Source organism: Macaca thibetana, chromosome 13 (genome assembly GCF_024542745.1).
Source record: "Macaca thibetana thibetana isolate TM-01 chromosome 13, ASM2454274v1, whole genome shotgun sequence".
Taxonomy (NCBI): Eukaryota; Metazoa; Chordata; class Mammalia; order Primates; family Cercopithecidae; genus Macaca; species Macaca thibetana.
This window is the reverse complement of record NC_065590.1, coordinates 43,381,458-43,405,408: the sequence shown is the minus strand read 5'-3', so window position 1 is coordinate 43,405,408 and position 23,951 is coordinate 43,381,458. Positions and strand designations below refer to the sequence as shown.

Sequence of the window (23,951 nt, the reverse complement as noted above, 5' to 3'; positions counted from 1 at the left end):
GCCGGGCGCGGTGGCTCAAGCCTGTAATCCCAGCACTTTGGGAGGCCGAGACGGGTGGATCATGAGGTCAGGAGATCAAGACCATCCTGGCTAACACGGTGAAACCCCGTCTCTACTAAAAAAATACAAAAAACTAGCCGGGCGAGGTGGCGGGCGCCTATAGTCCCAGCTACACAGGAGGCTGAGGCAGGAGAATGGCGTAAACCCGGGAGGCGGAGCTTGCAGTGAGCTGAGATCCGGCCACTGCACTCCAGCCCGGGCGACAGAGCGAGACTCCGTCTCAAAAAAAAAAAAAAAAAAAATACTAGCAAACCAAATCCAGCAGCACATCAAAAAGCTTATCCACCACAATCAAGTGAGCTTCATCCCTGGGACACAAGGCTGGCTCAACATATACAAATCAATAAACGAAATCCATCACATAAACAGAACCAATGACAAAAACCACATGAATATCTCAATAGATACAGAAAAGGCCTTTGATAAAATTCAACACCACTTCATGCTAAAAACTCTCAATAATCTAGGTATTGATGGAACGTATCTCAAAATAATAAGTGCTATTTATGACAAACCCACAGTCAGTATTATACTGAATGGGGAAAAGCTGGAAGCATTCCCTTTGAAAACCGGCACAAAAGAAGGATGCCGTCTCTCACCACTCCTATTCAACATAGTATTGGAAGTTCTGGCCAGGGCTATCAGGCAAGAGAAAGAAATAAAGCGTATTCAAATAGGAAGAGAGGAAGTCAAATTGTCTCTGTTTGAAGATAACATCATTGTATATTTAGAAAACCCCATCGTCTGAGCCCAAAAGCTCCTTAAGCTGATAAGCAACTTCAGCAAAGTCTCAGGATACAAAATCAATGTGCAAAAATCGCAAGCATTCTTATACACCAATAATAGACAAACAGAGAGCCAAATCATGAGTGAAATCCTATTCACAATTGCTACAAAGAGAAAAAAATGTCTAGGAATACAACTTACAAGGGATGTGATGAGGGATGTGGAGGACCTCTTCAAGCAGAACTACAAACCATGCTCAAGGAAATAAGGGAGGACACAAACAAATGGAAAAGCATTCCATGCTCACAGATAGGAAGAATCAATATCATTAAAATGGCCATACTGCCTAAAGTAATTTATAGATTGAATGCTATCCCCATCAAGCTACCATTGACTTTCTTCACAGAATTAGAAAAAAGTACTTTAAATTTCATATGCAACCAAAAAAGAGCCCGTATAGCCAAGGCAATCCTAAGCAAAAAGAACAAAGCTGGAGGCATCATGCTACCTGACTTCAAACTATACTACAAGGCTACAGTAACCAAAACAGCATGGTACTGGTACCAAAACAGATATATACACCTACAGAATAGAACAGGGCCTCAGAAATAAGGCCACACATCTACAACCATCTGATCTTTGACAAACCTGAAAAAAACAAGCAAAGGGGAAAGGATTCCCTGTTTAATAAATGGTGCTGGGAAAATTGGCTAGCCATATGCAGAAAACTGAAACTGGACCCCTTCCTTACACCTTATACAAAAATTAACTCAAGATGTATTAAAGACTTAAATGTAAGACCTAAACCCATAAAAACCCTGGAAGAAAACCTAGGCAATACCATTCAGGACATAGGCATGGGCAAAGACTTCATGACCAAAACACCAAAAGCAATGGCAACAAAAGCTAAAATTGACAAATGTGATCTAATGAAACTAAAGAGCCTCTGCACAGCAAAAGAAACTATCATTAGAGTGAACAGGCAATCTACAGAATGGGAGAAAATGTTTGCAATCTATCCATCTGACAGAGGGCTAATATTCAGAATCTACAAAGAACTTAAACAAATTTACAAGAAAAAATAAACAACCCCATCAAAAAAGGATATGAACAGACACTTGTCAAAAGAAGACATTTATGAGGCCAACAAACATATCAAAAAAAAAAAAAAAACTCATCATCACTGGCCATTAGAGAAATGCAAATCAAAACCACGTTGAGATACCATCTCATGACAGAATGGCAGTCATTAAAAAGTCAGGAAACAACAGATACTGGAGAGGATGTGGAGAAATATGAATGATTTTACACTGTTGTTGGGAGTGTAAATTAGTTCAACCATTATAGCAGACAGTGTGGCAATTCCTCTAGGATCTAGAACCAGAAATATAATACATCACATGCTGGGGTCTGCCATGGGGTGCAAGGATAGGGGAGGGATAGCATTAGGAAAAATATCTAATGTAGATGACGGGTTGATGGGTGCAGCAAACCACCGTGGCACATGTCATGCTAGGTAACAAACCTGCACGTTCTGCACATGTATCCCAGAACTTAAAGTGTAATTAAAAAAAAAAAAAAGACAAACCCCAAGAGAATAAAATATATAAACAAACAAACAAAAAAAAAATTCAAGGATTAAATGACACATTTGGTGACTACTTCCATTAAAAAGTAATTTTTCTGCTTTGACCTTAGTTATTTTGTTATCTAAAACATTAATCTCTTTTTTTTTTTTTGAGACAGAGCCTTGCTCTGTCGCCCAGACTAGAGTGCAGTGGCATATTCTCAGCTCACTGCAACCTCCACCTCCCTGGTTCAAGCAATTCTCCTGTCTCAGCCTCCCTAGTAGCTGGGATTACAGGCACCCACCACCGCGCCTGGATACTTTTTGTATTTTTAGTAGAGACAGGGTTTCTCCATCTTGGCCTGGCTGGCCTCGAACTCCTGACCTCATGATCCACCCACCTCAGCCTCCCACTGCTGGAATTACAGGCGTGAGCCACTGTGCCCAGCCCGACATTAATCTCAAATGCTATAATTTTTGTTCTCAGTTTTCCAATAACAGGATTACTAGAAGACAACATTTAGTTGAAAAGACAAAGCTCATGTATTGTCAACCTCCCCCAAGATTGTCATGATCTGGAGTTATAATATTCAAGGAGTATTTAACTGACATTTTTTACACCCTAGTCAGTGACTAGACTAGAGAGACACCGAGATTAGAGAGACATAGAGAAACTTATTTTCGTTCTTTAAAAATATTGAAAATCAGGCCGGGCGCGGTGGCTCAAGCCTGTAATCCCAGCACTTTGGGAGGCTGAGACGGGCGGATCACGAAGTCAGGAGATCGAGACCATCCTGGCTAACCCGGTGAAACCCCGTCTCTACTAAAAAATACAAAAAAAAAAACTAGCCGGGCGAGGTGGCTGGCGCCTGTAGTCCCAGCTACTCGGGAGGCTGAGGCAGGAGAATGGCGTAAACCCGGGAGGCGGAGCTTGCAGTGAGCTGAGATCCGGCCACTGCACTCCAGCCTGGGTGACAGAGCGAGACTCCGTCTCAAAAAAAAAAAAAAAAAAAAAAAAAAAATATATATATATATATATATATATATATATATATAGAAAATCATGTCTGTAATGATAGAGACAGGAGGCAGAGAAATTCTAGGTAGAAAAGGGTGGGTTCCCTTGTGAAGCTCCACTTTCAAGCCTGGAACCACAGCCCAAAGTAAGAACATGCATTCCCATTTTCCCACTCCAACATTGCCTTTTTCAAAACCACCCATGGCCCGACCTGCCCTCCTTCTTGTACCCATAAAAACCCCAGGCTCCACTGAAAGAGAGCAGAGAAGGGGAAAAGAGAAGGAGTAGTTGAACATTGGAGAGAAGCAGCTTAACTTCAATGGGATGGCTTGACAGCGGAACTTTGGAGCAGAGTCCCTCCAGAGACTGCCAGACTTCAAGGGAAGAATACCTTCCTGTTCCACTCCCTTTCCAGCTGAGCACCACTTCCATCGGCAATAAAATCCTCTGCATTCACCACCCTTCAATTTGTTCATGGGACCTGATTTTTCCTGGACACCGAACAAGAGCTTGGGTGCCATGGCTGCAGATGATAAAGGTGTCACACTGACCCTCTGCCCTCCTGGTGGAGAGCAACTGCCTCATGCAAAAACGCAGAGGTCCCACTGAGCTGTTTAACACTTGAGCTGTCCTCGGATAGCAAAGCTAAAAGAGCATACTGTAACGCACACCCTCTGGGGCTTTAGGGGTCATGGGTACCCCCGGACTAGATCCTGCTGCCACGACTCCTGGCACCCACTCACCTGCGTGCTCCCCTTCCTGCTAGGGGTTGAGAGCTGTGGGCTGAGTAAGCGAGGCACCCTTGTCGCTGAGGCCCACAAAGGGGTCAGGGAAAATCTCCTGTTTCAGTAATGTTATACATAGTCTATATACCAGCTTTCTGCTCTACAAAACAGGATGATGGTAACTACTATTATTCTATTTTATAACGATAAAAATTGTTTTTTTCTCAATTAAAAAACATGCCATTTTCCCCTTTTTAACTTTCAAAACAAAATGAATATCATAAAGATAATTACATTCACTCAGTGAGAGAGGAAAATAATATATACAGATATCATCTTCTTTGTATAATATCAAATATAATATAAAATATTTTGCTAATGAACATACCTTCTGACAATTCTATTTATGACTTTATAAACAGAAACCACGACAGAGCTTATCTTAAAATAATCTATTTAAAAAGCATAAGTTTCAACGGAGGAAAAACTAAGAGTGATCCTAAAATAGAGAGGGTTCAGTTTAAGATTCAAAACAGACAATTTTGCAAGCTTCTGTTCTATGAGGAAATTCACAGTTGTGAGTTTAGATACCATCTGGTTTAGGAGGCCTCAGTTTTTCCATACAGAGGACCAGCTCCCAATATGACATCCTGGTATGTGGCCTAAGGGAATTGGTAACAACATCCTTTACAGCAGCTGCTCAACTTTTTAATAGAAAATCACAGGGGTCTGAGAGAAGGGTACATCCTACGGCAACTGGCTTAGCAACCAGTTGACCTAATGCCTGCAAGGTTCCTCCTAAAGAACCCAGATCCAGGACCACAATACAGAAAACCAACTTGGAGCTGGAATGGGCTTCACAGTTACCTAGTCTAGTGGTCCCACACTTGGACTCAACAATGAGTTTCCAAAACAAAACAACAACAACCCAACAAAACAAAAAGTTTCACACGGCTTTAGCTTCTAGAAAGGTAGAGTAGATATTCTTTCATCTGTTCTTTCCTCTAAGTATAACTAAAGGAATAACATGGCGGTGAGTTCTCTGGGCTTTATTTTTACTTTGTATAGATCCCAGAAGCCAGCAAACTGGAAACACCAACAGGCATAGACAAACAAAGAAAAAAGCCCATTATAAGCCTGCTCTCTCTAGCCAAAGGACCAAGAAAGGGGGCAGTTTTGCAAGAGAAAAAACTTCTAGGCAATAATTGCTCTACTCCACCACAGAAAAGAACTGTAACCCCACCCTACCTATACTAGCAAACGTCAAATGGGGAGCCCAAAATTCCCTTCAGGCCATGCTGTATAAAGGCATCCTAACCCCACCACTGGGGAAGTATCAGAGAAGGCCAAGTAGAATTTTATGACTTTCATCCCACTGGGAAATTTGAGAAATTTTATAGTATCAGTGGAGACTACATGGGAAGTCTGGATTTCCACTGTACTCAGTATTAATGAGGCACTCCTCTCCTACCTACATGCTATGTGGTGTCAGAGGAGAGCCAGTGGACAGTAAGGACTTATATCAGCAAAGAAGGCCACCTCCCTCCTGGTGGCAGTAGAGGCCATGTGGGAAGCAATGATGACACACTCCTACTCCTCTCAGTCAGGCAGTATCAGTAAAGGCTTAGTGGAGAGTTGGAACTTCCACTCCCACCCGGCAGTAACAAGGAGGCCTCAACCCCACTTGGGTATCAGTGGAGATTGAGTGAGGGACCTAAATGTCTACCCTCAGCTGGCAATAAAGAGGTGGTACCCACCCCCCCTCCTGCCATAGTAGTGTCAGAGAAAGCCATGTAAAACAAAACATGTAACTAAGATCTGGAGTTTCATAATGTAATACTCAAAATGTCCAGATTTCCATTGAAAATTACTTGTCACACCATGAACTAAAAAATTTCAAACTGAATGAAAATAGACAATGAATAGATGCCAATACTGAGATGACAGCAACATTAGGATTTAAATCCAACAAGAATTTAAAGGCAGCTATTATATATGCTTCAATGAGAAATTACGAACATGCTTGGAACAAATGAAAAATCAGAAAATCTAAGCATAAATGATGTGCAAAATCATAGCAACCATGAAAAAATTATAAGGAAAAGATATACTCAAAAAACCATATCTAAATAAATAGAATTCACGAACATATTCGAGTAACCCACAAGAAGTAAGGAAAAAGAAAATGGAAACAAAACTCAGAGGAAACAAATAGAAAGCAAAAATGAAGTGACAAATATAAACTCTAATACATCAATAATTACTTTATATGAAAATGGCCTAAAGACATCCATTAAAAGACAGATTGACAGAAGGGATTTGAAAAGATGACCTAATTACATGCTGTCTAAAAGAAACTTACTTCAAGTATGATGATAGAAACAGGGTTGAAAGTAAAAGAATGAAAAAAGATATGATGCAAACATTAATCAAAAAGAAAGCAAGTGTGTCTACACTAATATCGGATAAAGAGAAAAAAACTACCAGGGACAGAGAGGGCCTTTAACATAATGACAAAATGATCACTCCACCAAAAAGACATAGCAATCCCACATATGTATGCACCAAACAACAGAGATGGAAAATATGTGAAGCAAAAACTGACAGGATTAATGACATAGACAAATACACAATTATAGTTGGAGATGTGAGCACGTCTCTCTCAACAATGGATAGATCAATGAGACAGAAAGATCTGCAAGCTATAGAAGAACTCAACAACATCAAACAACAGAATTCTACCCCCAAACAGCAGAGTATATATTCTTTTCAAGTTTTCCTGAATACGTACCAAGATAGACCTTATTCTAGGCCATAAAACAAACCTCAACAAATGTAAAAGAACTGAAATAATACAGAGTAAGTTGTCTGAACACAATGAAATCAAATTAGAAATCAACAATGGAAAGACAATAGGAAAATCACTAAACACTTGGAAAGTAAACAAGTAATGAAAATATAATGTATCAAAATTGTGGGCTGGGCACAGTGGCTCACACCTATAATCTCAGCACTTTGGGAGGCCTAAGTGGATGGAACACCTGAGGTCAGGAGTTCGAGACCAGCCTGGCCAACATGGTGAAACCCCATCTCTACTAAAAATACAAAAAATCAGCTGGGTGTGGCAGTGCACACCTGTAATCCCAGCTACTAAGGAGGCTGAAGCAAGAGAATCACTTGAACCCAAGAGGCAGAGGTTGCAGTGAGTGATATTGTGCCACTGCACTCCAGTCTGGGCAACAGAGTGAGACTCCATCTCAAAATAAATTAAAGAAAAATTGTGAGACACAGCTGAAGCAGTCCTGAGAAAATAATTCATATCACTAAATGAATACATTAGAAAAGAAGAGTTTCAAATTAATGATCTAAGTTTCCACCTAAGGAAGCTAGAAAAAGGAGAGAAAAAAGCAAGCAGAAGGGAAAAATGAACATGAAAGTGGAACCAATAAAACTGAAAATAGAAAAACAATAGGGAGAGGAGTGATGTCAGCAAGATGGAGTAGTAAGAGATAGCAGCCTCCCTCCTCTAACAAAAAATAATAATTAAACAGCTATCCAAGGATAAAAATAGCCCTGAGAGGACTCAAATGTCCATTTAAAAACTACAACAACACAGTGGAGCAAAAAAAGATAATAACCATACAGAAAAGATTGCTAACAAGATTGGCTAATTAGAGACATCTGGAGATGGCTGGGAGTAAAGGCAAGGCATGGGGGCTATCTTTATCAGCCATGCAGCAGGTGCCATTGTAACTCCAAGTGGCCTGCCCAATGGAGGACTCCGGCAACCTTCTTCTTTGCTGCTCAGGACTTCAATAGCCCTGATGACAGCCACAGACTGTGCAGCTTTCACTGTGGAGAACCCTGTAGTGTTCATTGGTGCCAACCCCAGAATCCTGCTCTGCAGAGGACACTGGCATCTTTCATTACTGAGATAATGAACAGTCATTGTTGCCACAGACTCCCCAGAGAGAGAGATACTGCTGAGCACCCCCAGAAAAGGATAGGCTGTTGTGCATGTTGAGGACCCCTGCAATCCTTACTGATGATGACCTCAGCTGACGGAGCTGCACAGATATTACAACACTGTTCCTTCTATAGAGCTGAAACTATCACCTAATTCTTCCAGTGCCCTTGCACCAGCCCAGCACCACCTTGCTGAAGGTCTTTCCCCACAAAAATCAGTTTGTAAAATCTGGAAGAAAGGCTTGCTCCATAAAATACACAGACATCAACATGGGAACCAAAAAAAAAAAAAAATAGAGGAAACATACACAGACATCAACATGAGAACAACAAAAAAAATAGAGGCAACACAATATCACCAGAGGAACACAATAATTTTACAATAACCAACCCCAAGGAAATAAAGATCTACAAACTGCTGAACATAGAATACAAAATACTTGTTTAAAAGAAGTTCAGTAAGCTATAACAGAACAAAAGAATACAAAATACTTGCTTAAAAGAAGTTCAGTAAGCTATAACAGAACACAGATAGACAACTCAATGCAATCAGGAAAAAAATACACGAGCAAAACGAGAAGCTCAACAGACAGGAATTTAAAAAAAGAAAAAAAGAAACAAGTACTGGAGTTGAAGAATACAATGAATAAAATGCAAAATGAAATAGAGAGCATCAACAGCAGACTTGAACAAGTGGAGGGGAAAAACTATAAACTCAACGACCACTCATTTGAAATTATCCAGTTAGACAGGGAAATAGAAAAAGGAAATTTTTTAAAGTGAAGAAAATATATGTGAATTATAGGACACCAAAAAGCAGCCCAATGTATACATTATGGGAGTTTCAGAAGAAGAGAGAGAGAGCAAAGCAGGCAGAAAGCTTATTGAAAGAAACAATGTTGGAAAACTTCCCACATCTGGGGATATGTATGGATATCTAGGAATATGAAGCTCACAGATCCCCATACAGATGCAATCCAAAGAGGACTTCACCAAAACGAATTGTAATAAAACTGTCAAAAATCAAAGACAAAATTTTCAAAGTAGCATGAGAAAAGAAACTCATCTCATACAAGGGAGTCTTCATAAGGCTACCAGCAGACTTCTCAGCAGAAACCCTATAGGCCAGGAGAGAGTAAGATATATTCAAAGTCCTGAAAAAAAAATATGACAACCAAAACTATTTTACCCAGCAAAGCTGTCCTTCAGCAATGAATGAGAGAGAAAGACATTCCCAGACAAACAAAAGCTGAGGGAGTTCATTACCACTAGACCTTCCATATAAGAAATACAGAAGGGAGTTATTCAAGCTAAAATGAGAAGACACTAATAGAAAACATATGAAAGTATGAAACTCACTGGTAAAGGTAAATATATAATCAAATTCAGAGTGCACTAATTACTGTAATAGTATAAAAGTTTAAAGACAAAAGCATTAAAAATAACTATAGCTACAATAATTTGTTCATTGATACATAATATAAAAAGAAAAATGCAAATTATGACATCAAAATATAAAATGGAGGTGAGTAAAAGAGTAGAGTTTTTGTATGCAGTTGAAGTTCAGTTAATATCAACTTAAAATAGATTGTTATAATTATAAAATATTTTATGGAAGCCTAATGGTAACAACAAAGTACAAACTATAGTAGATACACAAAAGATAAATAGAAAAAAATCAAAGCATACCACTATGGAAAACCATCAAATCACAAAGGAAGACAGGAAAGAAGGAAGAAAGGAACAAAGGAACTAAAAACAGCCAGGAAACAATTAATGAGATGGTAATAGTAAGTCCTTACCTATAAACAATTATTTTTTATTTAAATGGGTTAAATTCAGTTAGATGCAGTGGCTCATGCCTGAAATCCCAGCACTTTGGGAGGCCAAGGCAGGTGGATCACTTGTGTTAAGGAGTTCCAGACCAGCCTGGCCAACATGGTGAAACCCTGTCTCTACCAAAAATACAAAAATTAGCCAGATGTGGTGGTGCATGCCTGTAATCCCAGCTACTCGGGAAGCTGAGGCAGGAGAATTGCTTGAACCTGGGAGGTGGAGGTTGCAGTGAGCTGAGATCACACCACTGCACTCTGGCAACAAAGTGAGATTCCATCTCCAAAAAAGGGGGAGTTAAATCCCCCAATCAACAAACAAACATAGAGTGCCTGAATAGACAAAAACAAAAACAAAAAAGATACAACTATATGCTACCTACAAGAGCCTCACTTCAACTTTAAGAAAACACACAGGCTGAAAGTGAAGGAATTGAAAAAGATAGTCCATGCAAATGGAAACCAAAAGAGAGCAGGGATAGCTATACTTATATCAAACAAAATAAACTATAAGTCAAAATAATGATAAAGGGGTCAATTCATCAAAAGGATATAGCAATTGTAAATATGTACCCAGTATTGGAACCCACAAATATATTAAGCCAATATTAAAGGCCTAAAAGGAGAAATCTATAGCAATACAATAATAGTAGAAACTTTAACATCTCATTTTCAAAATGGACAGTCATCCAAGCAGAAAATCCATAAGGAAATATTGTACTTGAACTACAATTTAGATCAAATGGACCTAACAGACATATCCAGAACATTTAATCCAATAGCAGCAGAATATACATTCATCTCAAGTACACATGGAACATTCTCCAGGATAGATCATATGTTCGGCTACAAAACAAGTCTTAACAAATTTAAGAAGCTGGAAAATTTACAAAAATGTTAAAATTAAACAACATACTCCAGAACAATCAATGGATGAAGGAAGAAATCAAAAGGGAAATTAAAAAATATCTTGAGACAAATAAAACTGAAAACACAACATACCAAAACTTATGGAATATAACAAAATAAATAACCTAATGTTATACCTTAAGGAACTAAAAAAGGATAACTAAGTGCAAAGTTATCAGAAGAAAGGAAATAACAAGATCAGAGCAGAAACAAGTGAAATAGAGAGTAGAAAAGATCAATGAAACTAAGAGCTGGTTTCTTGAGAAGATAAAACTGACACACATTTAGCCAAATTAAGTAAGAAAAACAGAGAAGACTTGAATAAAGAAAATCATAAGCAGGGGACATTACAACTGCAACTCCATAAATACAAAGGGTCATAGACAACTACTATACATAATTATATACCAGTAAATTAGATAACCTAGAAGAAATGTATACATTCCTAGAAACATACAACCTACCAAGACTGAAACATGAAGAAACAGAAAATCTGAATAGATTTATAACTAATAAGAACTAATAAGAACATTGAATCAGATCAAAAATCTCCCAAAAAAGAGAAGACCAGGAACATATGGCTTTACTGGCAAATTCTACCAAATATTGAAAGAAGAATTAATGCCAATCTTTCTCAAACTCTTCCAGAAAATTGAAGAGGAGAGAACACTTCCAACCCCATTTTATGAAGCCAGCATTACCTTGATACCTAAACCAGATGAGGATACTGTAAGAAAAGAAACTTAGAGGTTAATATCCCTGATGAACATAGATGCAAAAATTCTCAACAAAATACTAGCAAATTGAATTCAATAGCACGTTAAAAGAATCAAACACCATAATCAAGTGAGATGCAAGCATGGTTCAATAGACACAAAACAATAAAGATGACACACCAGATTAACAGAATAAAGGATAAAAATTATATGATCATCTCAATAGATGCAGAAAAAGCATTTTAAAAAATCAACATGTTTCATGATAAAAACTCTTAACAAATTAGGCATAGAAGTAATTTATTTCAACATAATAAAGCCGTATATGACAAGCTCCCAGCTAACATCATATCAATGGTGAAAAGCTGAAAGGTTTTCCTCTAAGAATCAGAACAAGACAGACAAGGATGTCCTCTCTTGCCTCTTCTATGTAACATAGTACTGGAAGTCCTAGCCAGAGCAATTAGGGAAGAAAAAGAGATCAAAGGAATCTACATTGAAAAGGAAGAAGTAAAATTACTGTTTGCAGATGATATGGTCTTGTACATATAAAATCCTAAAGACTTCACCTAAAATTGGTTAGAAGTAATCAACAAATTAAATATAATACCAGGATAGAAAATCAACATATTAATATCAGTTGTATCAGTTTCTACGTTTCAACAAGGAACTATCCAAAAAACAAATCAAGAGAACAACCTCATTTAACATAGCATCAAAAAAATTAACGTATTTGGGAATAAATTAAACTATGGAGGTAAAAGGTCTGTATACTGAAAACTACAAAACATTGGTGATGAAATTGAAGACATAAACAAATGGAAAGATATCACATGTTCATGGATTGGAAGAATATTGTTAAAATGTCCATACTATGCAAAGTGATCAATAGATTCAACATAATCTTTGTCAAAATTATATCATCATTTTTCATAGAAATAGTAAAAACAATACTAAAGTGTGGATAGAATCACAAAGGACCCCAAACACCCAAAGCAATCATGAGAAAAAACAAGGCTGGTGGCATCACCCTTCCTTCATTTTGTTGAGACAGATTCTCACTCTGTCACCCAGGCTGGAGTGCAATATGCAATGGTGCAATCATGGCTCACTGCAGCCTCAATCTCTGTGCTCAAGACATCCTCCTATCTCAGCCTCCCATGTATCTGGGACTACAGGTACATACTACATGCCTGGCTAATCTTTTTTCACTTTTTGTAGATACAGGGTCTCAATATGTCGTCCAGGCTGGCATCACACTTCTTAATTTCAAATTACATTGCAAATAAATAGTAATAAAACAGTATGACACTGGCCTAAAAACAGACACACTAAGCAATTGAACAGAATACAGAGCCCAGAAATAAACCCACACATGCACAGTCAACCAGTCTTTGACAAGGGCTTCAAGAATACACAATGAAGAAAGGTGATATCTTCAAAAAAACAGTGTTGGGAAACTGGATATCCACATGCAAGGAAATGAAACTGTATCCCCACTTTACATCACTTCCAAAAATTAACCCAAATTGAATTTAAGATGTAAGTGTAAAACTCGAAATTGTAAAACTCCTAGAAGAAAGAGAAAAGCTCCTTGACATTAGTCTTGGCGGTGATATTTTGGCTATGACACGAAAGGCACAGGCAATAAAAGCAAAAACAAACAAGAGTGGTGGCTGGGTGCGGTGGCTCATGCCTGTAATCCCAGCACTTTGGGAGGTTGAGAAGGGTGGATCATGAGGTCAGGAGTTCAAGACCAGTCTGGCCAACATGGTGAAACCCCATCTCTACTAAAAATACAAAAAATTAGCTGGGCATGATGGCGCGTGCCCGTAATCCCAGCTACCCAGGAGGCTGAGGCAGAGAATTGCTTAAAGCTGAGAGATGGAGGTTGCAGTGAACCGAGATCATGCCACTGCACTCCAGTCTGGGTGACAGAGCAAGACTCCATCTCAAAAAAAAAAAAAAAAAAAGAAAAGAGAAAACAAAAACAAAGAAACAAACAAAAAAAGGGGCTACATTGGAAAAAAAAAAAAGCTTTTGCACAGCAAACTAAACAATCAACAAAGTAGAAAGGCAACCTACAGAATGGGAGAAAATATATCTGATGTAAGGGGCTAACAACTAGAATGTATAAGGAACTAATACAGCTCAATAGCAAAACAAACAAAAAACAACAACAAAACACAAATAATCTGGTTTCAAAATGGGCGAAAGACCTGAATGGATACTTTTCCAAAGAAGATACACAAATGGCCAGCAGATACAGGAAAGGGTACTATACATCACTAACCATCATGGAAATGCAAATCAAAACCACAATTAGAGATAATCTCACATCTGTAATAAAAAATATCAAAAGATACCAAGTGTTGGCAATAATGTGGATAAATGAAAACCGTCTCAAACTTTTGGTGGGAATGTAAATTGGTATAACTACTATAGAAAACAGTATGGAGGTTCCTTACAAAATTAAAAATAAAACTTTTATATAATCCAGCAACCCCAAGTCTGGGTATATCTCTGAAGTCACGAAAATCAGTATCTTAAAGAGATATCTACACTCCCATGTTCATTGGATGGATGAACATTGGATTGGATTTTATCAATGGATAAAAAATGTGTTATGTATGTATAATAGAATATTATTGAGCCATAAAATGAAGGAAATACTGCCATTGTGATCTCATAGAAACAGAGAGTAGAATGGTGGTTCCCACGGACTGGGGCTGTGGGAAAATGAAGAGATGGTGGGCAAAGGGTACAAGCCCTCAATAGTAAGATGAATACAATTTGAGGTTCTAATGTACAGTGTGAGAATTATACTTTAAAATATTGTTCTGTATACTTGAAATTTGCTATGAGAGTACATCTTAAGCATTCTCTATCTCTCTTTCTCTCTCTCTCTCCCACATACACACACACACACACACACACACATTAGCTGGCCAAGGTATCTGTGTGCGGTGATGATTATGTTAATTTACTTGATTGTGGTAATCAGTTCACAATCTATACATATATCAAATCATCATCTTGTACACTTTAAATATATACAGTTTTATCAATTATACTTCAATAAAGCTTTTAGAAAATGAAAAAATAGGCCGGGCGCGGTGGCTCAAGCCTGTAATCCCAGCACTTTGGGAGGCCGAGACGGGTGGATCACGAGGTCAGGAGATCGAGACCATCCTGGCTAACACGGTGAAACCCCGTCTCTACTAAAAAAAATACAAAAAACTAGCCGGGCGAGGTGGCGGGCGCCTGTAGTCCCAGCTACTCGGGAGGCTGAGGCAGGAGAATGGCGTGAACCCAGGAGGTGGAGCTTGCAGTGAGCCGAGATCGCGCCACTGCACTCCAGCCTGGGCGACAGTGCGAGACTCCGTCTCAAAAAAAAAAAAAAAAAAATGAAAATGAAAAAATGGGCTGGGTGCAGTGACTCTCAGTTGTAATCCCAACACTTTGGAAGGCAGAGGCAGGAGGATTGCTTGAGGCCAGGATTATGAGACTAGTCTGGGCAACATAGTGAAACTCTGTCTCTATAAAATTTTTAAAAATTGACTAGGTATGGTTGTACATGCCTGTAGTCCTAGCCACTCAGGAGGTTGAGGTGGGAGGATCACTTGAGCCCAGGAGTTTGAGGTTACAGTGAGCTGTGATTATACCATTACACTATAGCCGGGGTGACAGAGGGAGCTTCTGTCTCGGAAAAAAAAGGAAAAAATCAATGAAACAAAGAACTGTTTCCTTGAAAACATCAATAATGTTGACAAACCTCTAGCATGGCTGAAAAGCAAAAACAGAGAGAAGACACAAATTACTAATATCAAGAAGAAAACAGGGATATCATTATAGAACCTGCATATGCTAAAAGAATAATAAGGGAATATGAAGAAAAATTCTATGTTCAGAAATTTGGCAACTTAGGTGAAATGAATCAAGTTCTTAAAAAGCACAATTCATCCAATATGAAATAGAGAATGTGAAACATTGTACAGGTACTAAGTAAACTGAATTCATAATTCAACATCCTGTCTTGCCCAGGCTGGAGTGCAGTGGAGTGAACCTAGGAGGCGGAGGTTGCACTGAGCTGAGATTGCACCACTGCACTCCAGCTTGGGTGACAGAATGAGACTCCATCTCAAAAAAAAAGAGATCCTCCTGTTTCAGCCTTTCAAGTAGCTATGATTACAAATATGCGCCATCATGCTTGGCTAATTTAAAAAATAATTTTGTAGACAGGGTCTACTATGTTGCCCAGTCTGATCTATCAAACTCCGGACCTCAAGCAACTCTCCTGCCTCAGCCTCCCAAAGTGCTGGGATTACAGGTGTGAGCAACCTAACCTGGCCTAGAAATTTATTTCTTATAGTTCTAGAGGCTGGGGAGTCTAAGATCAAGGTAAGAGGGGCACACTGAGAGTCAAACTGGCTTTTATAACAGACCCATTCTTATGTTAACTAACCCACTACCATGGTAACCCATTAATCCATGGCAAGTTCTCATTTCTTAATACTGTTACATTGGGGATTAAATTTCAACATGAGTTTCACAGGACAAAAACATTTAAATCATAGCAGAAGATATGCAGGTGTCAAGTAAGAACATATAAAGATATTTAACATCATTAGCCATTAGAGATACAAATTAAAACCATGATGAGCTATTACTACAAACGTAACAAAATGGCTTAAATAAGAAATAGTGACAAAACCAGATGCTGTCAAAAATGTGGAGAAACTAGATCACTCACACATTGCTGGGAGGAAAGTAAAATGGTACAGTCATTATGGAAAACATTATGGAAACAATATTGCAGTTTCTTGAAAAATTAACCATGCAACTACCATATAACCCTGAAGTTGCATTCTTGGGTGCTTATTCCAGAGAGATCAAGATTTAATGTTAATATACAAACTTGCACATGAAAAATTAGCTGCATGTAGCAGTGTTTCCCTGTACTCCCAGCTATTCAGGAGGCAGTGGCAGGAGGATTGCTTAACCCTGGCGGGTTGAAGCAGCAGTGAGCTGTGATCACATCACTGCACTCCACCCTGGGCAAAAGAATGAGACTCTCTGAAAAACACAAAACAAAACCAAACAAAACCCTGCAAATGAGTGTTTATATATTTTTATTTATAATGGTCTAAAACTTGAACAAACTTAGATGTCCTTCACCCGGTGAATAATCGGTTAAACATATTGTGGCACATCCATGCCATGGAATACTACTTGACAATAAAAAGAAATAAAATATTTTTTTTTGTGGGTGCATAGTAAGTGTATATATTCATAAGGACCATGAGATGTTTTGATACAGGAATGCAATGTGTAATAATCACATCATGGAGAGTACGGTATCCATCCCCTCAAGGATTCATTCTTTGTGTTATAAACAATCCAATTATAATTTTTTAGTTATTTTTAGATGTACAATTAAATTATTATTGACTATTGTCAACCTGCTGTGCAATCAAATGCTAGGTCTTATTCATGCTTTCGAACTATTTTTTGTACCCATTAACCATCCCCATCTTCCTCCTAACCTCCCACTAACCTTCCCAGCCCCTAGTAACCATCTTTCTACTCTATCTCCATGAATTCAGTTGATTTGATTTTTATATCCCACAAATAAATGAGAGCATGGGATGGTTGTCTTTCCATGCCTGCCTTTTTTCGCTTAACATAATGATCTTTGGTTCCATCCATGTTGTTACAAATGATAGGATTTCATTTTTTATAGCTAAATAGTACTCCATTGTGTATATGTACCACGTTTTATTTATCCATTCATCTGTTGAGGGACACTCAGGTTGCTTCCAAATCTTGGCTATTGTGAACAGTGCTACAATAAACATGAGAGTGCAGATAACTCTTCAATATGCTGATTTCCTTTCTTTTGAGTATATACCCAGCTCTATATTTAGATTTTTGAGGAACCTCCAAACTGTTCTCCATAGTGGTTGTACTAATTTCATTTTCATCAACAGTGTATGAGGGTTCCATTTTCTCTACATCCTTGCCAGCATTTCTTATTGCCTGTCTTTTGGATATAAACCATTTTAACTGGGGTGAGATGATATCTCATTGTAGTTTTGATTTGCATTTTGCTGATGATCAATGATACTGGGCACTTTTTCATATGCCTGTTTGTTGTTTGCATGTCTTCTTTTGAGAAATGTCTGCACATCTTTTGCCCATTTTTTGGATTGGATTATTAGATTTTTCCCTATAGAGTTGTTTGAGCTCCTTACATATTCTGGTTATTAATCCCTTGTCAGATGGGCAGCTTGCAAATATTCTCTCCCATTCTGGTAGTTTTCTCTTCACTTTGTTGATTGTTTCCATTTCTGTGCAAAGTCTTTTTAACTTGACGTGATCCCATTTGTCCATTTTTACTTTGGTTGCCTGTGCTTGTGGGGTATTACTCAAGAAATTTTTGCCTACACCAATGTCCTGGAAACTTTCCCCAATTTTTTTTAGTAGTTTCATAGTTTGAGATCTTAGATTTAAGTATTTAAATCAATTTTTATTTGATTTTTGTTTATGGCAAGAGATGGGGGTCTAGTTTCTTTCTTCTGCATATGGATATCCATTTTTCCCAGCACCATTTATTGAAGAGACTTTTACCCAGTATATGTTCTTGGTACCTTTGTTGAAAATCAGTTCATTGTAGGTATGGGGATTTGTTTCTGGACTCTCTATTCTGTTCCACTGGTTTATATGTCTGTTTTTATGCCAGTCCCATGCTGTTTTGTTTACTATAGCGCTGTAGTATAATTTTTTTTCTTACCCTATCTTGATGTAGTATAATTTGAAGTCAGGTAATGTAATTCCTCCAGTTTTGTTATTTTTGCTTGGGATAGATTTGATTACTCTGGGTTTTTTTGTGGTTTATATACGTTTTAGAATTGTTGTTTCTATTTCTGTGAAGAATGCCATTAGTATTTTGATAGACATTGCATTGAATTTGTAGATTACTTTGGGTAGTATGGACATTTAACAATACTGATTCTTCCAATCCATGAACATGATACATCTTTTCTTTTCTTTTTCTTTTTTTTTTTTTTTTTTGGTGTCATCACTATTTTAGAATTTTCATTATAGAGATCTTTCACTTCTTTGGATAATTCCCAGGTATTTTATTTTATTTGTGGCTATTGTAAATGAGATTACTATTTTGATTTATTTTTCAGATTGCTGTTAACATACAATAATGCTACTGATTTTTGTATGTTGATTTTTGTATCCTTCAACTTTCCTGAGTTTCTTTATCTTCTTTTTTTTTTTTTTTTTTTTTTTTTTTTTTTTTTTTTTTTTTGAGACGGAGTCTCACGCTGTTGCCCAGGCTGGAGTGCAGTGGCGCGATCTCGGCTCACTGCAAGCTCCGCCTCCCGGGTTCCCGCCATTCTCCTGCCTCAGTCCTGAGTAGCTGGGACTACAGGCACCGCGCCCGGCTAATTTTTTGTATTTTTAGTAGAGACGGGGTTTCACTGTGGTCTCGATCTCCTGACCTTGTGATCCGCCCGCCTCAGCCTCCCAAAGTGCTGGGATTACAGGCTTGAGCCACCGCGCCCAGCGAGTTTCTTTATCTTCTAATAGTTTGTGTGTGTGTGTGTCTCTGTGTGTGTGGAGTCTTTCGATTTTTCCAAATATAGAATCGTATCATCTTCAAACAATGATAATTTTACTTCTTCCTTTCCAATTTGGAGGCCCTTTATTTCTTTCTCTTCTCTGACTGCTCTAGCTAGGACTTCCAGTAATATGTTTATTAACAGTGACAAAAGTGGGCATCCTTGTTGTGCTCCAGATCTTAGAAAAAAGGCTTTCAGTTTTTCCCCATTCGGTATGATACTAGCTGTGGGTCTGTTATATATGGCTTTTATTATGTTGAGGTTATGTTCCTTCTATACCCAGTTTTTTGGGGTTTTTCTTTTATCGAAGGGATGTTGACTTTTATCAAATCCTTTTTTTGGCATCAGTTGAAATGATCATATGGTTTTAGTCTTTCATTCTGTTGGTATGATGTATCATATTCATAGACTTGTGTATGTTCAACAATCCTTGCATTCCTGGGATAAATCCCACTTGTTCATGATGAATGATCTTTTCTTCATGCTATATTATCTTTAATTAAGTACAAAAAGCTTTCTAACATGTCTCTAAAGACCATTTCACCTACTTCTCCGTTTGGCTGCCAGTCTCTCGTCTCTCTCTTCAGTAATGGAGAGGCAGATACCCTTTCCTCAGGGAAGAGAAATTCACGGTTTGTTGCCCTTGCGAATAACAAAAATGTTGGAAAGGTGGGTGACAAATCTGTTGACATTGGCATCTTTCACATGAACCACATCAAAAGATCCAGGATATCTCTCTCTGTTGGTGACTACACACATTCTTCCCAGATTAGCACACCCCCCTGGCCCCTAGTCACCATACACAGGTTACCAGTGTTGAACTTGATAAAATCAGGAATCTTGCCAGTCTCCAAATCAATCTGAATCTGTTATTCACCTTGATGAGGGGATCAGGGCAGTGGATGGTGTGAACATCATGAATCACCAGATGAGGAATTCCTTTTGTACCCACAAAGATTTTTCTCACTTGGCACAACTTGTATTTAGCCTCCTCAGATTAATACGATGAACAGCAGAGTGAGCCTTGGTGTCATAGATCAGATGGAAATTCTCTCCAGTCTTGTCAATGCTCATGACATCCATGAATCCAAGCAGGGTAGATTACATCAGTTTGGACCTTGCCATTGATCTTAATAAACCACTGCATGCAAATCTTCTTTACTTCATCTCCTGTCAAGGCATACTTAAGTCTGTTCCTTAGGAAAATGATGACAGGGAGGTACTTTCTCAACTTTTGGGGACCGGTGGATGGATGAGGAGCAAACACACCAATTAATTTATCCAGCATACAATGCTTTGGAGCTGGTACTTGCTTCAGATGCTTCTTGACCACAAGCCATGGCTCTGCTAGGCACAGAAAGAATGATGAATGATCTTTTTAATCTGATTTGTCAGTATTTTGTTGAGAATTTTTGCATCAATGTTCATCAGAGATATTGGCCTATAGTTTTATTTTTTGATATATCTTTGTCTGGTTTTGGTATCAGGGTAATGCTGGCTTCACAGAATGAGTTTGTAAGTATTCCCTTCTCCTCTATTTTTTAGGATAGTTTTAGGAGGATTGGTATTCGTTTTTAATGAAATCTTTGCTAGAATTAAGCATTGCAGCCATTGGGACCTGGGCTTTTCTTTACTGTGAGACTTTTTATTATGACTTCAATCTTGTTACTTGTTATTGGTCTGTTTGGGTTTTGGATTTTTTCATGGTTCAATCTTGGTATGTTGTATGTATCTAGAAATTTGTCCATTTCTTCTAGATTTTCCAATTTATTGGCATATAGTTGCTCATATAGCTACTAACGATTTTTTAAGTTTCTGCAGTATCAGCTGTAATGTGTCCTTTTTCATTTCTGTTTTTATTATTTGGATCTCCTCTGTTTTTTCTTAGTTGGCTAAAGGTTTATCAATTTTGTTTATCTTTTCAAGAAACCAACTTTTCCTTCCATTAATCATTTGTATTGTTGTCTTCCTTTCAATTTCACTTATTTCTGCCCTGATCTTTATTATTTCTTTTCTTCTACTAATTTTGAGCTTGCTTTGCTCTTGCTTTTTTAGTTATTTAAGATGCATTGGTAGGTTGTCTACCTGAAGTTTTTTTTCTTTTTTGATGTAATCACTTACAGCTATGAATTTCCCTCTCAGTAATGTTTTTGCTGTATCACAAAGGTTTTGGTATGTTGTGTTGCCATTATAATTTGTCTCAAGAAATGTTTTATTTTCTTCCTAATTTCTTCATTCACACACTCATCACTCAGGAGCATATTGTTTAATTTCCGTGTATTTGCATAGTTTCCAAAATTCCTCATTATTAGTTTTTAGTTGTATTCCATTGTGATCAGAAAAGATGCTGGATAGTATTTCATTCTTCTTTTTTTTGCATGGTTTCAGGCTTGTTTTATGACCTAACATACAGTCTACCCTTGAGAATGATCCAAGTACTGAAAAAAAGAATGCGTATTCTGCAGCCATTGGATGAAATGTTCTGAAATATCTATTCGGTCCATTTGGTTTATAGTGCAGATTAAGTCTGGTATAACTTTGTTAATTTTCTCTCTGGAAGATCTGTCCAATGTTGAAAGTAGAGAGTTGAAGTCTCCACCTATTATTATATTGGAGTTTATCTCTCTCTTTAGCTCTAATAATATTTGCTTTATATACCTGGGTGCTCCAGTGTTGAGCACATATATATTTACAATTGTTATATTCTTTTGCTGAATTAACTCCTTTAGCATTATTTAGTGACCTTTGTCTCGTCTTTTAGTTTTTGTCTTAAAATCTATTTTGTCTGATATAAGTATAGCTACTCCTGCTCTTTTTTGGTTTCCATTAGCATAGACTATCATTTTCCATCCCTTTACATTCAGTCTATGTGTGTCTTTATAGGTGACGTGTGTTTCTTGTAGGCAAGAGACACTGGTTCTTGTTTTTTATCCATTCAGTCATGTCTTTTGATTGAAGAGTTTAGTTCATTTACATTCATTGTTATTACTGATAAGAACTTACTCCTACCATTTTGTTATTTGTTTTCTGGATGTTTAGCAGTTTTCTCTTCCTTCTTTCTTCCCTTTCTGTCTTCCTGTTAGTGAAGATAATTTTCTCTGATGATATGATCTAGTTTCTTGCTTTTTATATTTTGTGTATTCATTGTATGGTTTATGGTTTGTGTTTACCATGAAGTTTGCAAATACTATCTTATAATTTATTATTTTAAGCTGATAACAACTCTGCATAAACAAACAAATGAGCAAAAAGAAAACTAATAAAATTTCTATGCCTTAACTTCACCCTTCCTCCCATGCTTTTTAACGTTCCGTTGTTTCCATTTGTATCTTACTGTACTCTCTATGTCTTGAAAAGTTGTCCTAGTTATTATTTTTTATTGATTTATCATTTAATGTTTTTACTTAAGAGTAGTTTACACACCACAGTTACATTATTATAATATTCTGTGTTTTTCTGTGTACTTACTATTACCAGCAAGTTTGTACCTTGAGGTGATTACCTACTGCTTGTTCACATTTTTGTTCTTTCTGATTTAAGTCCTTCCATTAGCATTTCTTGTAGGACAGGTCTGATGTTAACGAAATCCCTCAGCTTTTGTTTGCTTGGTAAAGTTTTTATTTCTCCTTCATGTTTGAAGGATGTTTTCACCAGATATACTATTCTAAAGTAAAACTTTGTTTTTCCTTCAGCATTTTAAATATATCACGCCTCTCTCTCCTGCCTGTAAGGTTTCCACTGAAAAGTCTACTTCCAGACATATTGGAGCTCTGTTGCATGCTATTTGTTTCTTTTCTTTTGCTGCTTTTAGGATTCTTTCTTTATTCTTGATTTTTGGGAGTTTGATTATTAAATGCCTTGAGGTAGTCTTCGTTGGGTTAAATCTGCTTGGTGTCCTATAATCTTCTTGTACTTGGATATTGATATCTTTCTCTAGGTTTGGGAACTTCTCTTATTATACCTTTGAATAAACTTTCTACTCCTATCTCTTCCTCTACCCCCTCTTTAAGGCCATTAATTCTGAGATTTGCCCTTTTGAGACTATCTTCTATATCCTGTAGTTGTGTTTCATTGTTTTTTCTTCTTTTTTCTTTCATCTCCTCTGATCATGCATTTTGTTGTTGTTGTTGTTGTTGTTGTTGTTTTGAGATGGAGTCTCGCCCTGTCACCCAGGCTGGAGTGCAATGGCACAATCGTGACCTACTGAAACCTCCACCTTCTGGGTTCAAATGATTCTCCTGCCTCAGCCTCCTGAGTAGCTGGGATTACAGGTGCCCACCACCACGCCCAGCTAATTTTTGTATTTTTAGTAGAGACGGGGTTTCATCATTTGGCCAGGTTGGTCTCAAACTCCTGACCTCATGATCCACCTGCTTCAGCCTCCCAAAGTGCTGGGATTACAGGCGTGAGCCACCACGCCCGGCCTGTGCATTTTCAAATAGCCTGTCTTGATGTATGCAGCAACCTGGATGAATTTCCAGAGAATTATGCTGAGTGAAAAAAAGCCAGTCCCCAAAGATTATATACTGTATGATTCCATTTATATAACATTTTTAAAATGATGAAATTATAGACATGGAGTACAAGCTAGTGGTTTCCAGAGTGGGTGAGAGTGAAAGGAAAGTGGGAGTGCCTATAAAAGGACAACTTCAGGTGACGGAAACCTTTTTTTATTTTGTCTGTATAAATGTCAATATCTTGGTTTTGATATTGTACTATATTTTTGCAAGATGTAACCACTGGGCAAAACTGGGTAAAGGATACAAGACCCTCTCTGTATTATTATTATTATTGTTTT

At 37.7% G+C, this 23,951-nt stretch overlaps 1 pseudogene; it reads right to left on the bottom strand.

Moving 5' to 3' along the window:
* Positions 1 to 19,654: 19,654 nt before the first annotated feature.
* Positions 19,655 to 20,482, bottom strand: LOC126933608 (40S ribosomal protein S4-like; annotated as a pseudogene).
* Positions 20,483 to 23,951: the final 3,469 nt, after the last annotated feature.